This window comes from Camellia sinensis, chromosome 10, assembly GCF_055761805.1.
Source record: "Camellia sinensis isolate YWXY chromosome 10, ASM5576180v1, whole genome shotgun sequence".
Lineage (NCBI taxonomy): Eukaryota > Viridiplantae > Streptophyta > Magnoliopsida > Ericales > Theaceae > Camellia > Camellia sinensis.
Genome location: NC_138970.1, coordinates 116686740 through 116707421, shown reverse-complemented (window position 1 = coordinate 116707421; position 20682 = coordinate 116686740). Strand labels below are relative to the sequence as shown.

Genomic DNA, 20682 nt, shown 5'->3' with positions numbered 1-20682 from the left:
AAGTCAGCAGGCTATGGGTGCCTTAGCCCGCGAGATAGTAGGAGCTTTGAGGGAATCCATGGGTATTCTCAAAGTTGAGAATCCAGTTCAGGCCCAGGTTATTGATACAAGGCCTTCTTTTCTAAAGAAGAAGTCATTCGGGTCAAATCCGAACGAGTTTGTGGGTGATCCAAAAGAGCCACTTAAAGCAGATGAATGGCTCGAACAGATGACGAAGACATTTGAGATGCTTGGCATCAAGGACGGGGCTTTGAAGGTGACCTTTGCATCTTTCCAGCTTAACGGGAATGTGGGTCAATGGTGGAAGTTCTTGAGGGGTCCTATTGGAGGGACATGGGAGGCCTTTGTAGATGCTTTCCAGGAGAAGTTCTTGTCTCCAACTGTCAGGGAGAAGCTGAGGGACCAGTTTTGTCAGCTCAAGCAGCTGAGTTTGTCAGTGGCCGAGTTTGAGGCCGCTTTTACTAGTTTATCCAGGTTTGTACCTGAGTTTGTGGCATCCGAGGAACGCCGTTGTATTGAGTTTGAGCGGAAGTTGAGGCATGGGCTCAAGATGAGAGTTAGAGGGTCTATGACCCGAGATTATGGACGTCTTGTGGATGCTGCAGCCCATGTGGAAATTATGATGTAGGAGGAGGAGGAGAGACAGAGAGGCTCCAAGAGGAGTCAGGATGGTTAGGAAGATGGTAGGAGGCAGAAGGGTTCTAACCCTCTGCAGTCCTAGGGTGCTTTTGTTAGATCGACCTTTCCCATGCCGAGTGCAGGTTCTGGGAGAGGCAGTCAGGGAGACGTTACTTGTTACAAGTGTGGTCAGCTGGGCCACAAGTCTCCATCTTGCCCGCAGAGAGGAGGAGGTCAGAGAGCAGCTTCATCTTCAGCTCGACCTCAAAGCCAAAGTCAGGGTAGAGGCCAGCCGCTGTCTTGTTATCAGTGTGGTCAGGCGGGACACCTGAAGAGGTTCTGCCCGCAGTTGAATGCCACATCGGGTGTGTCTAGTTCTAGACAGACGTAGAGTTTTCAGCCAGCACAGTCAGTACAGGCCTCGAGGGCTAATCAGGGAGCGTCGTCGTTCCAGTCTGTGCAGCAGTCTTTTGCTCCGAGGGGTGAGCAAGTAGATCAGGGGCCTACAGGGCGTGTGTATGCTGTTACCGCGTAGGATTTAGTACCAGCTCCATCGGTTGTGAGAGATACCTTTTTGTTTTGCAACTCGATTGCCAATGTGTTGATTGATATGGGTGCATCTCATTCTTTTATATCTGCTGCATTTGCATCTGTTTTTGGGATTGGAGTTGGCACAGTTAGCATCTCCTATTTGTGTAGTATCACCTGTTAGGGGTGAATTGATTTTGAAACAAGGGTGTAAAGGGTGCGATATAGAGGTCGCCAATCGTCGGCTCCCATTTTCTTTTGTAGTTATGGCTATGTCGTGTTTTGATGTTATTTTGGGTATGGATTGGCTATCGTCATACCGGGCTGTTATTGATTGTTATCGCCAGAGGGTCACAGTATGTACTTTGAGCGGGGATTATTTCCATTTCTTGGGATATCGGGTTGGTAGTGTGTTGCCACTGGTGTATGATCCGCGAGGGTGGAGTGAGCTTTGCTGTCTTCTCGCTAGCTGTATGAGTAGTGAGTGTGATGAGACCCAGACTGTATTGCCGAGAGTGGTTTGTGAGTACTCAGACGTCTTTCCCGAGGACCTTGTTAGTCTGCCACCTCATCGAGAGATCGAGTTCTCTATTGATTTAGTGCCCGGCACTACGCTGATTTCTATGGCATCTTATTATTTTTCCCCAGTCGAGTTGAGTGAGCTGAAGATTCAGCTCCAGGAATTGCTAGATAAGGGGTTTATTCACCCTAGTGTATCGCTGTGGGGAGCACCGGCCCTCTTTGCTAAAAAGAAAGATGGTGCCTTGAGGCTTTGTATTGACTACCGAAAATTGAATCAGGCCACGGTTAAAAAATAAGTACCCTATGCCCCATATAGATGATTTGTTTGACCAGTTGAAAGGGTCTCATTGTTTCTCTAAGATAGACTTGAGATCGGGTTACCATTAGTTGAGGGTCAGGGAGGAGGATATTCCGAAGACGGCATTCCGTACGCGGTGTGGCCACTATGAGTTTCTTTTGATGCCATTTGGGCTCACCAATGCACCAGGAGTATTTATGGATTTGATGAACCGGATCTTCCGGGAATTCTTAGATCATTTCGTAGTTGTTTTCGTAGACGACATTCTGATTTACTCACCGGCTGAGGAGGAGCACAAGGAACACTTGAGAGTGGTGCTTGAGTTGCTTAGAGCCCATAGGTTGTATGCCAAGTTTGGGAAGTGTGAGTTCTGGCTAAGAGAGGTTAAGTTCTTAGGCCATGTAGTCTTTGGAGAAGGGGTGTCTGTTGATACATCCAAGATTGAGGCAGTGTAGGATTGGGCACAGCCTAAGAGTATTTTCGAGATCCGCAGTTTTCTGGGATTAGCTGGGTATTACTGTCGGTTTGTGAAGGATTTCTCCAGACTAGCTTCGCCGTTGACTAGATTGACGCGGAAAGAGGTCAAATTTGTATGTAGTGAGACTTGTGAAAAGTCGTTCCAAGAGTTAAAAGTTAGATTGACCACCACTCCGGTTTTGATTATCCCAGAGAGAGGTTTGGGTTATGCGGTTTACTGTGATGCCTCACGAGAGGGTTTGGGGTGTGTGTTGATGCAAGAGAGGAAAGTGGTAGCCTATGGCTCACGTCAGTTGAAAATACACGAGAGGAATTACCCTACCCATGACCTAGAATTAGCAGCAGTGATCTTTGCCTTGAAGATTTGGAGGCACTACCTTTACGGTGAGAGGTTCGAGGTGTTCTCAGACCATAAGAGTTTGAAGTACCTGTTTACACAGAGAGACTTGAATTTGAGGTAGAAAAGGTGGATGGAGTTCATTGAGGACTACAATTTCGAGTTGCACTATCACCCAGGTAAGGCCAATGTTGTGGTCGATGCTCTTAGTAGGAAATCCATTAGTGATGTAGCTTGTATAGCCATCCGGGAGTGGGAGATGTTGGGCGCACTTGGCAAGTTTGACTTGCTTCTAGGCGAATCTGTTGAGGCTGCAGCCTTGTTTTCTGTTGTTGCGCAATATACACTTGTGACTCGAGTGTTAAAGGCACAGAGAGGTGACCTTGAGGTAGAATCCCTCCGAAAGAAGATCTCTAGTGGGAAGGTTGAGAAGGGTTTGACAGTGTATCCCGACTTGAGTGTGAGATACTGAGACCGTTTGTTTGTGCTGGAGTCTTTCCAAGAGGAGGTACTCCGAGAGTTTCACTATTCACGCCTTGCGGTGCATCTAGGAGGCACTAAGATGTATCGTGATTTGGGTCGTCAATTTTGGTGACGGGGTATGAAGAAGGATGTGGCAATGTTTGTGTCTAAGTGTCTGACTTGTCAGCAAGTGAAGGCCGAACATCAGAGGTCAGCGAGTTTGTTACAACCTTTGCCTATTGCCAAGTGGAAGTGGGAGCATGTCACTATGGACTTCGTTGTAGGTCTTTCAAGGACTCAACGGGGTAGTGATACTATTTGGATGGTTGTGGACCGGTTGACTAAGTTGGCGCACTTTATCCCTATGCGCATAAGAGATTCGGTAGATCATTTTGCCGACTTGTATATTCGGGACATAGTGAGGTTGCACGGGGTCCCAGTGTCGATCGTCTCTAATAGAGATCCACGTTTTACTGCTAGGTTGTGACAGAGTTTGTAGAGTGCCTTGGGCACAAAGTTAACCTTTAGCACAGCGTATCATCCTCAGACTGACGGGCAGTCCGAGGGTACTATTCAGATCCTTGAGGATATGCTTCGAGGTTGTGTCCTTGACTTTAGTGGGATGTGGGAGAGGCACTTGCCCTTGGTGGAGTTTGCCTACAACAACAGTTTTTAATCGAGCATCGGTATGGCACCGTTCGAGCCCTTGTATGGCCGACCACGTAGGTCTCCAATTTGTTAGGCCGAGGTAGGTGATGCACCTTTGTTGGGCCCGGAGTTGGTGAAGGAAACGACGGAAAAGGTTGAGCTTATTCGTAGGAGGCTTGTGACAGCCCAAAGTCGCTAAAAGAGTTATGCCAACCGTAGGAGGAGGCCTTTGGCATTTGAGACGGGTGATCATGTTTTTCTGAAAATATCACCTAGGCAGGGTTTGATGAGGTTTGGGAAGAGTGTGAAGTTGTCCCCTTGGTTTATCGGTCCCTTTGAGATCCTTGAGAAGATTGGGGAGGTTGCATACCGTTTAGCTTTACCGCCGCAGTTGTCCGAGGTGCATGACGTGTTTCGTATTAGTATGCTTCGGAAGTACGAGCCAGACCCGTCCCATGTGTTGGATTGGACCGACTTAGAGGTTGGCGAGGATATCTCGTATGAGGAGAGACCGGTTCGGGTCTTGGATAGGTGGGATCAAGTCTTGTGAGGCAAGACCATTTCCTTGGTGAAAATTTTGTAGAAACATCACGGAGTGGAAGAAGCCACTTGGGAACGTGAGTTAGATGTCCGTGAAAAATATCCAGACTTATTTGTTAATGTTTAACCATGTAATGGGAATTTTGTAATATTGATAAACTTTAAGAGCATGGAATATGTCTTAAGTTGTAAAACATTGTAAATGTTTTGATTTGCGGAAGTATTGTGGAACTTGCCTTGAAATGGAAGTTTATTTTAGCACTGTATATGTTAATGATGTTTTAGAAATGCAAATGTATTGTTGGCATTGAATATGTTTTGAGATGCTTGTTGATAATGCATGTTGGAGATTATGTAGAAGTTGCCTCTTAAATAGAGATGGAATGACCGGTAATGGGTCGAGTTGTTGAATTTTGCATTGTAATAATGTGGGTAATTGAGAAATCATATTTTTGAAAAACTTGTACTTAATTTCGGGGACAAAATTCCTTAAGGGGGGAAGGTTATAGCGACCCTGGTTCTTCCTCTCTTGATTGTTGTATTCCGGACTTAGGTTCCGTGGAGTTGGTTGTTGTATATATCTTGTTATCATCCTTTAATTCCATATATTTAAGTCTTAGGATGTGTTGGGCGTGTTTCGAACAAGTTGGTTGAGCTTTTGTCCCAATTCTTGTTGCCCAGATTTTTGGTGATCCGCTCCAGCGGGTCCATTTGCGCTCGAGCGGAGTTTTCACACTTCCAGCACTTTGTTCCTCTGCAAAAGTACTGCAGGGTTGTTTTTCACGCTCGAGCGGAGTTCCTTACGCTCGAGCGGGCCTCTTGGCGCTCGAGCAGGTGTTCATTGTCTGTAAAAGTACTAGAAGGTGGTAATCTACGCTCGAGCGGGCTTTCCTTTGCGCTCGAGCGGGTGTATTTTGTTTTTGTGACTTGGTGCTCGAGCGGGTATTTTTGTGCTCGAGCGGGTCCAGTTTTTGTGTTTGACGCTCGAGTGTCCTATTCTCTGCTCGAGCGGACTAGTCGTATATTAGATGGCAGCTGGGTGATTTTGAATCACTTTTCACATCTCCCTTCTCTCTCTTACTTTTCTAAACCATCTTTTGAGAGCTCCTCTCTTTAGAATATACCTTCTCTCTAGATATTAATCTAGCTTGAGTGATCTACTCCCTAAGTGTCTTTGCAAAGAGTGTAGAGCTTGGCTTGGGCTTCCTATCAATCCAAAAATCTTGGGTTTTGGAGCATTTCGAGATTTCTTCATCATCTCATTTGAGTTTCATCTCTTGGGGTAGGGATTCCTACTCATCTTTATGAGCTTTAACATAGATGTTGAGCTTTTTGTATAAATGGTTTGATTTGGGAAGTTAGGGTTTGAGATGTATAATGTTGAAAAGAGGGGTTTTGTTCATTTGACTCATACATATGTGTTTTGGGTTTGAAATAGAATTTATTGATGTTGTTGATAATATTTGGACCTTTGGGTCAATATTGAGAAAAATGGGGAAAATGCCACGTTTTGGTATATTGGGGTCATTAGTATAACTAATGACAATTACTATGGAAATATGAAATTAAGTTGGGAATAATGTAATTGGCTCATTATGAGATAGGATGGTGGAGTTGGAATTATTAATCACTCACCTTGGAAATTGTTGATAGCTTATCTGTTGGATGTAATTATTATCTGTAATAATTACTTTGGGCTATCGGTGGAGGATAGTCTTGATTGTTGTAGACAATGCATGATGATTAGGCGAGCTAAAACTAATCAATTGAATATGTCATCGAATATGACAATGGGAACAATACATTGAATTTATGTGTTGATTGATTGTGTATATGATATGTGTTTATATACATTGTGTTGTGTGGGAAGAGATAATGGATGTACTCCACGGTTTAGGGAAAGATGGGGGATGGACCCCTAAACCGGATTTTATTTGGGAGGAGATAGGGGATGGACTCCATTGATACAACAATTATGTGTATCTTTTGAAGTGTTGATACAGCAATTATGTGTATCTATTGAAGTATTGATACAGCAAATCTGTGTATCATCTATGAAGTATGGAAGTGTTTTATGTGTTATTGATACAACAAACATGTATATCTATTGTGAATTATGGAAGCACTGTTGATATGAGTTATAGTCTCATTAAATTATTGGCCAGGTTCTGAGCCTTATTCATAAATTGAGAATTGGATAAGTGATGGAAAATGGAATAAAACATGGACATGTTTGTCATGAAACTGAAATGGATTATGAATTGATTTATGTGGATTAAACATTTATCAAATGCCAATGTTTTAGTTTTTGCTCATATTATGTTTAGCATATCTTTATTGGGCATTGGCTCACCCTATAAGGGACATCATTTTCAGGTGCAGGTGTTAGGCCACCTCCAAGGACGTAGCGTGGGAGGCTTGAGGCTGCCAGACTCTTTTTGTTGTCTTGTTGTAATACATATATATCAAGCCAATGGCTTATTTTGTGTGGAGTTAGTACTCTCTTTTTTGTAACCAAGTGTTGACTTGGAAAGTTGTAAACCTATAGGGCATGTACTTTTGTTGTCTACATGTACTGTCTTTTGTAAGAAATACTCTGATGAAATGTAATTATGTTTCATTCTCCTATGTCTAAGCATGTTAATATTGTATGTTTTATGGGTTTATTTTGAGGGCGTTACAAAAATATTAATCATTAATGTTTTTAAAAAAATGTTCAACATGTAAAAAAAATTTAAAAAATAAAAATAAAATAAAAAAATTTTAGAAAAAAATAAAAATAATAAAATAATGATTTTTACTTGACAAAAAATACAAAAAATTAAATATTAATGTTAAAAAAAAAATACCCGACATGTAAAAAATAAAATAAAAAATTTCTAATTTGTCGGACTATTTTTCTAATACCAAGTCTTAGGGGGCCATCCGAATCTCCTTGGGGAGGACCATCCTAATCTGGAGCTCACTATCAATCCCCTCCTCACCTCTCAAAATAAACACAATATTAATGGGTTTCACCTCACTACCAATCTCAATTCCCCCCTAACTCTCCAAACAAACGGGCCTTTGCTTTATCTGCAAAACTGCATTATTTGACGTAGCTTCACCTCACATTCCCTCTCCATCAGTTTCGTCCCCTTTCCACGTAACGTAACTGATACAGCAAGTCAATATAACCTACAACCTCAATCACCACCGTTCATTTAAACATGAACGGTTTACGACGTCGAAAACTCACAATAAAACCCCTGCTCTACACCATACCATATAAACCCCCAGCACTCTTAAATATCTCTCTCTCTCTGTCTCTCCTCAATCCCAAAGTCAAAAAAATCATCCACTCCAATTCTCTTTCTTTCCCGTCGCTTTCAGCTAAAATTCTTGCTAAACTCCCAACAAACTCTCTATTTCCCAAAATACCCCTACATTTTTCACCTAATTTCATTAATGTCCTCTCCTTCACCGCTCCCAATCTCGAACCCTCGATCCACTGTTGCCGCTGCGTCGTTGTTCGCCACACCGGCCTTACGCAGTTCATCGCGTGTCTCTCCGACTCCTTCCACCGCACCTTGGCTCACCGCCGCCCCTGGTTTGAACTCGCCGACCGCTCCGCCTTCTGCCCCCCCGACACGATCTCCGACACTGCCTCCCGCGTTCGCAATAACATCTCCTACTTCTGCGTCAACTACCTCACCCTACTCGCTGCCGTACTCGCCCTCTCTCTCCTCTTACATCCTTTCTCTCTCCTCACGCTCATCTCTCTCCTCGCCGCCTGGCTTTTCCTCTACCTCTTTCGTCCGTCCGATCAGCCCGTCACAATCTTCGGCCGTTTGTTCTCGGATCGTGAAACCCTAGGAGTCCTGATCTTGGTCACCGTAGTGGTGATCTTCCTCACCAGCGTCGGATCGCTACTATTATAGGCAACATTGGTTGGGTTAGGGATCGTGTGTGTTCATGGCGCATTCAGGGTTCCTGAGGACTTGTTTCTTGATGATCAAGAGCCTCTTGGATCTGGACTCTTCTCGTTCATTGGTGGGGCCGCATCTTCTGCTGCTGTCCTCGCAGCACCCTCCGTTTGACGGCCGACAATCTAATGATCAGATCACACAAAGTTTTATTTATTTATTTTATATTTTAGTTCATTTGAACTAATCTGAAAGCACCAATTGCTTGACAGTATTTTGTTTTTTGGTTTCATACAAATTTTGAAATTTCGTTCCAGGAATTTTATAAAATGATATTGCTGATTTTTTTTTTTTTTTTGTGTGTGTTCTTGTTTATTCGAGCATGAAGTAGAATAGCAGCTGATTTGCTATCCTTGTATACCAAGAACGGAAAATGATGAAGATAAAATTCGTCATTGCCCTTTTTTTATTTTTTTTCTTTTCATGTGACGCTCTATATTCAAGGAATAAAGTTATAATATAATATAGTATTATTTTATTTTATTTGTTTTAAATCTTTGTAATGTAATAAGTGAAATTTATAATTTTAAAATTATAATATTATAATATATATTAATAAATTAATTGGTGTGAATAAATAATAAGTCATTAGAGGTGATTTGAATAAATATATTTTTTAATTTTTTATAAAAATATATATAAAAAATAAAAAAATAATATGACGCATTTATTGAAACAATGTCAAACAAAGAATTTGATTCAACAAAGTGGGTGTTTGGAAAGTGGGTTTTTATGTAGGGTTTTTTAGTTGTAGGATATTATTGGAGAAAAATTTTTAGTGTTTGGGAAGATAGTTGATTTTTTTTGTGATTGGATGTGATGTTTGTGAAAGAAAAAATAAAATGATTATGGGGTTCGATATGATATTTTGTTTGGATTTATTTTTTTGTTGTTTTGCAAAAAATTTGTCTTTTAGTGAAAAAAATCAAAAAAAATCCAACACACAAACTTATCAAAAACCACCAAAATAGTTGTTGACATTTGCAAAATTTCAATTACCCTTTCATAAATGGAACACCCTTTCATAAATGGAACAATACTATTCATCTTGTTTGGATTTAGAAAATTGAGATAACTTTTTAAAAAATTGAATTTTTTTATTTTATATATATATTTTTTGCTTTAGTCAGTAATATTTTATTATTTTTTTTTAGATATATCTAACCTAGATAGATACACTTAAACAATATAATATTTATGAAAAAAATTGTAAAAAATTCATAAAATATAAATATATATATATATATTCATAAAATTTTAGCATATTTTTGTATTCTTGTGTATTTATTGAATTTTTTAAATAGTTTTTTCAAAAATAGTTTACGTTTTGGGCAAAATTAGCCTAACATCCCTCTTCAACTTTTGGTAATAGGAGAGGTTTACAATTTTTACTTATTTATTTATTTTTTGTAGCCTAAGACCCTTTCTCTCCAACGACTTTGACTTCCTATCTTCGATGATCTCGACACCCTGGTTCTCTCTCTCTCTCTCTCCCCAATGGAATCGCAAAGTCGACGATAATTCCACTTCGAAGACACAACTATCTTTGTCATGTAACCACCATTGCTGCATTGGAATGATGTTTCAAAGCATTACCGTTGTCAGATTCACTATCGTTGGCTTTGTCATCATCGCCGGAAATAACAACATCAGACAGTAGTAAGTGTGTGATCACCGCTTGTCACTCTAAAAAACCCCTCTATCTCTCTCTCCCTCTATATATATATATATGTATATATAGGGGGTGTGCGTGGTGCAGTTCAGGCAGTTTGAGAGTAAAATTATAAACCAAATGGCGGATTGACAAATTGACAAATTGCGGTCTGGGCGATTTTTGGCAGATTGGCGGATTGAAGAATATTCTAACTAATTATCATACATTTACATAATATATAACATTAATTTGTATAATATTTTTTTATATATATAACACAATAATTTACATAATATGTTTCATATATATAACTACTAATTTGTAATAAATTTCATATCTTAAATCTCTCTCACCTTCATTTTTACTTTGATATTTCATTGAATGTTAAAACATATATATATTAACTATAGTGGAGCGGAGCGATTTGGAAGGCGGATTATAAATTTTAAAATTCAAATCGCGATTAGTAGTTAAAGTGATGTAGATTGATGCAGATCAATACAATTTTAATAGATTATGCAATATTTTTCGCAACCTTATATATATATATATGGTGTTTACATGAATTGTTTGTTTCAAAGGTTTTGCCGGTGATTTTCCTTGGACCCACATTCTTCTTTGCTTGAGACCCACCTTCTTCTCCTTCAACATTAGATGTACAAAAGTGGTCCCCATTCTAGTTTTTTTTTATGTTCTTGTTACTTTCTTGTTTTTCTATCTTATTAGGTTTTTGAAAATGTTGTTATAAATGTGTTCAATTGCTAAATTTTGATATTATTTTAATTTTATGTATTTCTCTGTGTTTTTATATGCTTTTATGTGATTTTTAAATTTTTCAACATGAAAATAATAGGTGACCAGCAAAATTCCACACACACATGAACACAGACTTGGAGAAATTTCGTATGTCAAGGGAATTGTAATGTGGTTAGTGAAATTCAAATGCACAAGAGAGTAGTAAGTATGTGTGTAGACACCTCATTTTTGACCGTTCTCAAGACTTGGACGTCATCGTTTGAACACTCGATAATCATCCGTGTTCATTCGTTTTGAGTTTCCGGAGGCCTCGGCCAAGCGCCCTGCCTCAGGATCTCTTAACTTGTTTGTTTTGTGCTTGGTTGGACCAAACACTTGTTGGTTTTTGCTTTGGAGGGTAGAGAGTGGCTTGTCTACCATTCCCTAAACCCACCGGCCATGGCTTAAGGCCACCGGCCCTGGTTTCTTGCCACCGGCCATGGACGGTCAGTCGGTCGGCACTATGGACGGTCGGTCGGTCGGCACCATTGATGGACGATCGGTTGGCACCATTGATGGACGGTCGGTCAGCACCTTTGATGGACGGTCAGTCGGCACCTTTGACGGTCGGTCGGTCGGCACCATTGATGGTCGGTCGGTCGGCACCATTAAGGGGCTGTCGATCGGCACCTTTGATGGGCGGTCGGTCGGCACCTTTGATGGACGGTCGGTCGGCACCTTTGACGGTCGGTCAATCGGCACCAATGATGGTCGGTCGGTCGGCACCATTGACGGACGGTCGGTCAGCACCATTGACGGTCGGTCGGTCGGCCATCTTTGTTGGCCGATTTTTTTTTTTTTTTGCTGGCTGAACCCTCGGTTTTAGCTTCTTGAGGAAGCTTGAACCTTTTGAACCTTTATTTTAGCTTCTTGAGGAAGCTTGAACCTTTTGCTCTAGCTTCTCTAAGAAGCTTGAACCTTTTGCTTAAGCTTCTTTGAGAAGCTTTGACCCTTTTGCTTAAGCTTCTTTGAGAAGCTTTGACCCTTTCTGGAGGCTTTTTCAAGAAGCCTTGGCTCTCTTCCTCTATAAAAACGAACCCTCCTCTCCATTTGCAAGGGTTAGAAAAGATTTGGCTGGAGCATTGCATACTCCCCTCCATAACTCTCCATTCCAAGCTCAAAACACCCTTTTTCTTGGCCATTTACACTACACCTCTAAGCCTAACACCTCCACCATCCATTCCAGCACCTTGGAACTCATTTTCAGAGGTTGAAGGCTCACTTTCTTGGTCCAGAAGTTGCTGCATTGCTGTGCTACGAGGGTAAGTCTCCATTTCTCCTATTTTGACATTGTTTTGCTCCATAGTTTAGCCCTATTTGTGAGCATTTTTGGACTTCGACATAAACTTAAGAAAGTCTTGTTTTGACCTCCTCTTTAAGTTTCATTGAGGTCACTTTTCTGTTTGGAGTCATCTTCTTCCTTGCATGCTTCATTTCCTCATGCTTTGAGCTATGCATTTGGGCATTTGCATTGGCCTTGTTTTGGCATCTTAGCCACTGAAATACAGTAGATTTTTAGTGGCTTTGATGTGTCTTTGAGCTCCAAAATCATAGAGTGGTAACCCTCTCACCCCTCATTCTCTTTACTAGCTTTGTTGGCCTTCCAAAGGAGCTCCATTTTGCATGTTGTGAAGTCACATTCTAGGACTTATTTTGTGAGTTTTATGGTCTGCATTAGCTCTATCCAGAGCCCATTTTGCCATATTTTATGTCTATGATGCATGTGTAGAGCAACCCTATTCAAGGCCTTTCAAAGGGACCTTTCATTGCATGCTTCCTAGACCAATTCCAGGGCCTATTTGGTGAGTTTTAAGGTTGTCATAACTCATTTCCAAAGGTGGTTTTGAATTTTTATGTGTCCATCATATAGGTGTAGAGTAACCCCTTGCATGGCCTTCCAAAGGAGCTCATCATTTTTGCATGCATTGACTGAGTTTCAGTGGTTATTTGGGCATATTTTGGCATGGTATACATCTTTTTTTGGCCGGTTTAATGAGCTTTCATATGCTTTATATAGTTGTGGAACAACTCATGGTTCACTAGCTTTCTTTTCATGCTTTGTGGGCCCTTGATTTTAGCACTTTTTGGCCATGTCATAAAATGATATTGTGCTTATTTTGGACTGCCCTAGCTCTGTTTTTGGGTCTCATGATTGAATGATGTTTGTTTTGCATGCTTGTAGTTCAATATCCATGCTTAACTTTGAGATTTGAGGTCCATTGCATGCATGTGCTGAGGTGTGTTCATGTTTTGAGGCCATTTTACATCACATTTCAGAGCCTATATGAATGCCATATTTCCATGTTTTCATCTCTTTAAGTGTACTTGAGAGTCGGGCTTGAATGCCTTGTTTTCGGACCATTGAATGAGCTCCATTTTCTTGCATGTTGAGCCACCATTTTAGGCCATTTGCCCACTGTTTCAGACCTGCCTAGGGTCTATTCGGGATTGGTTTTGCCTTTGGTGCATTGCTTTGGGTACCTCTAGTGTAACGCACTTCACTAGTTTCGATACCCGGGCCCCCTAGCTTGCATTGTGTGCCATATTTGCATGTTTCGGGACCATATTTCATGCTATTTTAGAGCTGTAATTTATGCTATTCCATGTCATGCTCCATCCTTGCCATGCTTTGGTAGAGTGGCATTCCATGCCTTAGGTTCGGTCCTTGGTATTCGTACATGTGTGCACACATTTTTGTTGTCTCATTTTCATCTAATGGCCACTGATGTGAGCGTGGCTGAGGTCCACTCATGTTGGTGTAAGTCCATCATGCATTATGTATGCCATTTCATAGTATTGCGTATGCTAGGTTGCATGTTAGAGCATTGTGTATGTCATGTTACATCGAGCATTGTGTATGCCATTTCATAGCATTGCATATGCTAGGTTGTATGTTAGTCGCATTGTGTATGCCATCTCATTTGCATTGTGTTTGGTATAGGAGTTAGCCCAAGCACGGAAAACGAGGGACGTTTAGTACTCCGAGTGACGGAACGTGTCTTAATTCCCGGTCGCCGACACTCCGGATTACCCATGATGGAGTTTAGGTCTTGTTGTGTTTATATGTGCATTCATTCCACATCGAGTCGTGCAATTCGACTCCTCGGCCATCATGCATCGAGATGCGTGATTGGTGGCACGAGGATCGAGAACTACACTCCCTGAAGAGTAGTCATGCGTACATATGTGAAAATACTTTGCCATGCCCCTTTCTTGCTCTCTGTTGCAGCAAATCAGAAATCAACAGCCTTCTGGAGCTTCGCACAGTATTCTGAGATTAAGTGTAAACAAAGGCGAATCGGGGCATCGCAATGGATTTCCGCGCAAGGCAACTCGAGCATGCATCTTTCATCATTCGGAACAGAGCTGAGGCGGTCCACGAATTTGCATACTAGTTTATTTGCTTTCCTAGTTAATTTGTTAATTAATTAGGGTTTTGTAATATTTAATTATTCATTCGAATTGTAATTATTTATTCGGACCCTTCAAGCGAGAGCACAATTGTAATAAGTGTGCGTGCGTGTGATGTATGTCTCACAACCCCACGTCTTTCTCCCTTTTATTTACCAGCTTATGATAGTTAATTTAGGGTATGTTTCAATTATCATACAGTATGATAGCATGTTTGCATTCATTCATCTGTCTTGCATGCACCGGGCTCAGCGCATCATACTAACTGCATTGTATTTCAATTCCAAGTTGAATACTTGTTAGTTGTAGCATTTCATATGCTATCTTTAGAATAGCCGAGCCTATCTTAGTTGCATTTTGCATGTGTTGCATTAGGCATTTCTATATAGTTAGGATCATGCATAGATTTCTAACATAGCTTTTGTTTTGGCTTGGAGTACTCCGTAAGTGTTTATGCTTTAGTATCCTTGCATGTGTGTGAGTGACTGCCATGATAGCATGCTTACCATGAGGCTATGTGCTTATATGATATAACTGCCTGAATGTCTGTGGGTGAAGGTTGGGTTATTTGAATTGGAACAATTCATTAATTGTGAGTTTTAAGCCCACTAGATAGCGGCAAAATCATGTTTTCTAAGCCCACCCGAGGATGGCAAATCCACGTCTTAGCCTACTTGCGGGTAGCACCATCAAACCATTTTCAAAATAAACAAACATGAAATGTTTTGTTCCAATTCAGGCGATCCAGTCTATACTTGTATGCTGTGCGCATCACATAGTAAATCTAGGCTAATAACCAGATTAAGAACACATAATGTTTTCAAAACTAGATATCATGGTTAGTAGAGGCCGATCTTTGATCGGGCGAGCGGGGGTGCTCACGAAGTGACCTTCCCCAATCGTACCCAAGTTCCCGAGCCGAGGCAGCTTTGGTGATGACGGACACGTGGCCTTAGGCAACGAGCCAGGGTTTCCTAAATTTCCCAAATAAAATATTTAGGTGGCAACTCTGTATCTGGCAAAGCAGTCCATGTTTGGCACTTCTTTCAAAAAATCTGTTTTCAAAATTGATTTGCCGAATTTTGGACTCTTTGATGATTTCATCGGTCTTGCATTGCACTCTGCGAGATTAGATACAGGACCGTGACATTGAGTCCTGAACTGTAGTGAGCCCAATGAACAAAATTGGGGGGGGGTCTCTCCCCGGGGCGTTCGGGGACGTCTACAATGTGATGACCAAAGAAAATCAACATGTCAAAGAAATTTTATATCTCAAGGGAGTGTAATGTGTCTAGTGAAAATCAAATTTTCAACGAAATTCTATATCTCTAAAATTTTTGTGAATTTCTTTTTACAGAGAAATTTGTCTTAAATGTTTAAAATTTATTTGTGCTAAAATTTCTCTAAAATTATCCAAAATGGTGTTAAAAGGCTCAGAGATGAAATGGGTGACATTGATGAAACCGATGCCAAAGCCTTCGTTCATGCATATGTCAATATAGTTGCTCGAGCATGTATTTCTCTTGGTAAGTGATCATTTCTACACAAAGAATATTGTGAGCAAAACACATAAAAATTTGTGAGCAAATCAAAGGAATTTCGAACCAAAGAAATTTCAAACCATAGAAATTTCTCTGTGTTTTGAAATATCTCTAAATTGAAATTTCTCTGCGCTGAAATTTCTCCGAATCAAAATTTCTCAGTAAAAATGTTAAGGGACCCTAACTATGAAAATATTATATGTCATTTATCTTATAAAATCTTAATATCAAATAACTTAAAAAAAATTTCCCAGTGCATCTAAGTTATGTCCGTCGAGAAAGTAAAAAAATTTAGTTAAAATATTAGAAAAATTCATTAAAAATAAAAGAATACGAAAAATAAAAAATTCGTTTAGAAAATTAATCAAAGCCAAACAATGTGCTTTTATATCCATAAAAATTCAAGTCCTATTTTGCATCCAAATTTTTGGTTAGAATAGTCGCAAAAAAAAATCAATTTTATTATCAAAATGTCATATCATGCACATTAATCAATTATTTTTTAAAAATAATTATTCTAAACACATTAATTTTTATTGCTTCATAAAAAATTCCTATTATAACCAAAACAACAAATCTTATCCGACCAAACAAAATTTTCATGTTTCTTACCTAGAATCATTAATCAACACCACAATAAGACCACAATAGATTATAACTCATGATTCATAATTAACTCATAACTAAACCCTGAAGTCATAACTTGGGCAACGTGTGTAATAAAGCCAAGTTCTTAACGAGCTAAAAAAATTCAAAAGTTAAAAAATCATTAAAAAAAATTTCCCAACGAGCCCACAATCATGCTATATCGAGTTCGAGTTTATTAAAGTTGAAGATCTCAACTTCACGATGAAATTGAACCATTATGAGACTGACTTTGACCCATTATTATTATATATAATTAATAGGAAAATTTGGCTATAAACCCCCTTTACCTTCCTTTCATTGTTAGAAGGACTAAGAAAAAAATTATACTTTCTAAACCCCCTCATAATTATAAAATCTTGTATAAAGGACAAAATTTATTATTTAAATATTTTATCAGACTATTATACCCTCACATATACACAATCCAGATACAAAATTTATCTTCTCTCTCGTCTCTCACTTCTAACCCTAGCTTCCTCCATGGCCGGAGCTGTGTCATTCCTAAGCTCCGACGATCTCTCTCTGTATCTTCTCAACTCTCCTCCTTCAACTCTCCTTCAACTGTTCATCTTCTATCTCGTCTCTCTCTTCTAATCCTAGCTTCCTCCATGGCTGGAGCTGTGGAGAACTTGCAAATCGCGCTGATACATATATATATATATATATATATGTGTGTGTGTGTGTGTGTGTGTGTGTTTTGAGATTTGAATTCGAATATATATATATATATATATATCTACATATTCCGATCTGTAATATATATATATATATATGTGTGTGTTTGTGTGTTTTGAGATTTGAATTCGAATATATAGATTTTTGAAAGCTCAAAGTTTTAAAAATCTGAAAAATCTGTAAAATCTGAAGAACCGTAGTATGAAAAATTGAGATTTCTCTAAAATTTTCAGATTATAGGCCTGATTCAAGGATTATAGGCATGATTCAATGTTTTTCAAAGTAAACATCGATTGATTCAAGGATTATAGGCCTGATTCAAAGCTCAAAGCTCAAAGTTCCATCAATTTTTCAGAGTAAACATCAAATTTCATTTGATAGAACCAGAGTAAAATTTTACTCTGGTTCTATTGCTCTGTTTTTTTCATTTGACAGAACTAGAGTAAAATTTTACTTTTATCCAGAGTAAAATTTTACTTTTATACAGAGTAAAATTTTACTTTTAGCTTTAGAGTCTTACAGTTTACTTATTTTTCAGAATAAAATTTTACTTTTATACAGAGTAAAATTTTACTTTTAGTTTCAGAGTGTAAAATTTTACTCTCATTCATAGTAAAATTTTACTTTCATACAGAGTAAAATTTTACTCTGAAATACATAGTGAAAATGTCTTAATAGGAGAGCTGATAGATATGAGGGTAATATAGTAAAAGAAACAAGTTTTAAAATATCAGGGGGTTTTGAAAGTACTTATATAATTCTTATCCTTTTGAAAGAGAAATTAGATAGTGAGGGGGCTATGATCAAATCCCCCTAATTAATATGTATATCATCGGCAAACAAAAGATGACTAAGAGGAGGGCACTCCCGACAAATTCAAATGCCATGAATATCCTTGTTAGCCTCAGCTTGACGAAGCATAAATGACAACCCCTCTGCATATAAGAGAAAGAGGTATGGAATTCAAATGCCAACAATATCCTTGTTTGCCTCAACTTGACGAAGCATAAAGGACGACTCCTCCGCACATAGGAGAAAGAGATACGTATAATGGCAAAGTTAGGATTTTGATTTAGAGGGGTACAATTAAATTGAATTCTTAGTGATATTATTCACAATCTAATCGAATCCAATTTTCATATAGAATGACCAAAGATCGATATGATATCAAAATTATATACTAAGAGTTATAATTAACCGATAATTTTTTTTATATATAAAATTTTAGTTCTTGAATATGATAATAATTACAATTTAAAATGTAATCACATTCGTACCCCACACACAAAAAAAAAAAAAAAAAAAGAAGATAGAGATGTAGAGAAAAATAATTATAAGAGAATATTTTTATAAAATTAAATATTTATAGTGATAAATTATTAAAAAGAAAAATGAAGCATATAAATTATAGAAGATTTAGAAACATATTTAAAAATTAAAATAGAGTAAAATGATTTTTTTTTCCTAATTATATATAGAAGTGTAATTTTCAAAAAATTAAAGGGGCATGTTTCGCTAATTCTCATGTGGCTCTGTCACCAGATACAGAGATAACAAATTGTTTTGTCTTAAGACTCTCAAGCAAGTAATGAAGCTCTGTTTTTAACCATTGATTAACAAGAAATAAGGAACAAGTAGTGCTACAGACCCACAAATTAGACTCTTAAATTTATCCATAGTGATGTGACAAGAAAGATAGGCCCCACATAATTGAGTATGTGACAAATTAAAAAATATTTTCCATAAGAAACTCTTGAAATGCACCCCATCTATCCATGATGTCTCGGATTATCAGTTCTTATATCTCTCTAGGAGAAGGATGTATAACCCATATTATCTGTATTAGGAAAAATTATTCAATAGGTTAAGTACATCATATTAGCATACTAATGTGATGTGTTCAACCAATGACATTTTAAAAAATGTGGTAGTTATTGGTAAAGTTTCTAAATTTACTTAATATTTTGTGATTTTTTCTCTCTATATACCATTCTATTAGCCGAGCACACTGCTAACATAGAATTCAAGACCTATGGAATAACTTCTCATGTATTACTGTAGACGCGCCTGCGTGGGCCTCATGCTACAGTTCGGACTCGGTTTGTGTCACGGTTCTTAATCTGAACCAAAGAGTCCAAATCTGGCAAATCGTTTTGAGAAACAGATTTTTGAAAAAGTAGTGCCAAACATGGACTGCTTTGCCAGATACAGAGTCGCCACCTAAATATTTTTTTTATGGGAGAATTTAGGAAACCCTGACTCGGTGCCGAAGGCCACATGTCCGTCATCACCGGAGTTGTCTCGGCTCGGGAGCTTGGGTACGATCGGGGAAGGTCAGCTATGAGCACCCCCTTTCGCCCGGTCCGAAGACCGGCCTCTACTAACCGTGATATCCGTTTTTGAAAAATTTATGTGTTCTTATTCCAATTGTTAGCCTAGAATCACTATGTTATGCGCACAGCAAACAAGTATAGACCAAATCATCCAAATTGGAACAAAACATTTCATGTGTTGTTTTGAAAATGGTTTGCTACTCGTAAGTAGGCTAAAATGCAGATTTTGCCACCCTCAAGTGGACTTTTAGAAAAGATGATTTTGCCACTATCTAGTAGGCTTAAAACTCACAGTTTTAATGCATTATTCCAATTTAGGTAATTCAACCTCCACCCACAGGCATTCAAACAGTTTATCTCATATAAGCACTTAGCCGCATGGTAAGCATACTGTCATGTTAACATTCACACGCATGCGAGATGCTAAAGCATAAATACTTACATTGTACTCCGTGCCAAAACAGTAAACTAGTTAGCAAACATGCATGTCCTAGTTCATGTTAAAAAATGGCTAATGCATCACATGCAAAAATGCAATCTAGGCAGGCTCGGCTAACCTAAGCATGGCATATGAAATGCGATCAACTATCACATAGTCAATTTTTGAATTGAAGTACGAATGCAGTTAGCGTGATGTACCGAGCCTAATGCATGCAGTACAAATGCATGGATGCACGCATGCATAACATAAAGTATGCTAAAATAAATGTGCCCTAATCTACCATCATAAGCAGGTAAATAAAAGGGAGAAAGAAGTGGGGGTTGGAAGACATGCACACACACACCCACACTTATTACAAGTTTGCCCTCGCTCGGAGGGACCGAATAAATATTACAAATTAATTAACTACGCAAGCTAATTAAAATTACAAATTAATTAATTAACAAATTAATTAATCTAGGAAAATAGTAAAACGCCTCGAGAAGCGCGCCGCCATGCGCAAGCTGCCTCTGTTTTCTTTCCTGTGCTCCTCTGGAGGCTGCCAAAATTTCAGGACTGCTTCCTTGGATGCTGGGAGACACCACCGGCTGGGTGAAATTGCCACCGGCACTGAGATGTTGCCACCGGCACAAAATTGAAGCTGTCGGCAGAGAAAAGATTGCCGGCCGGCACCTTACACTGCCGGTCGGCAGAGTATTCCTGCAGAACCTGCAACCCACAGCAACAGAGGACAAGGCAAAGCATGGCAGCACATTTCAAGGCATATATGCACCAACCATGTCTCTTAT

General features: G+C 39.1%; 1 pseudogene; it reads left to right on the top strand.

The window, feature by feature from the left end:
• The first annotated feature begins 7764 nt into the window (after positions 1-7764).
• On the top strand, positions 7765-8806 carry LOC145801701 (PRA1 family protein B3 pseudogene; annotated as a pseudogene).
• Positions 8807-20682: the final 11876 nt, after the last annotated feature.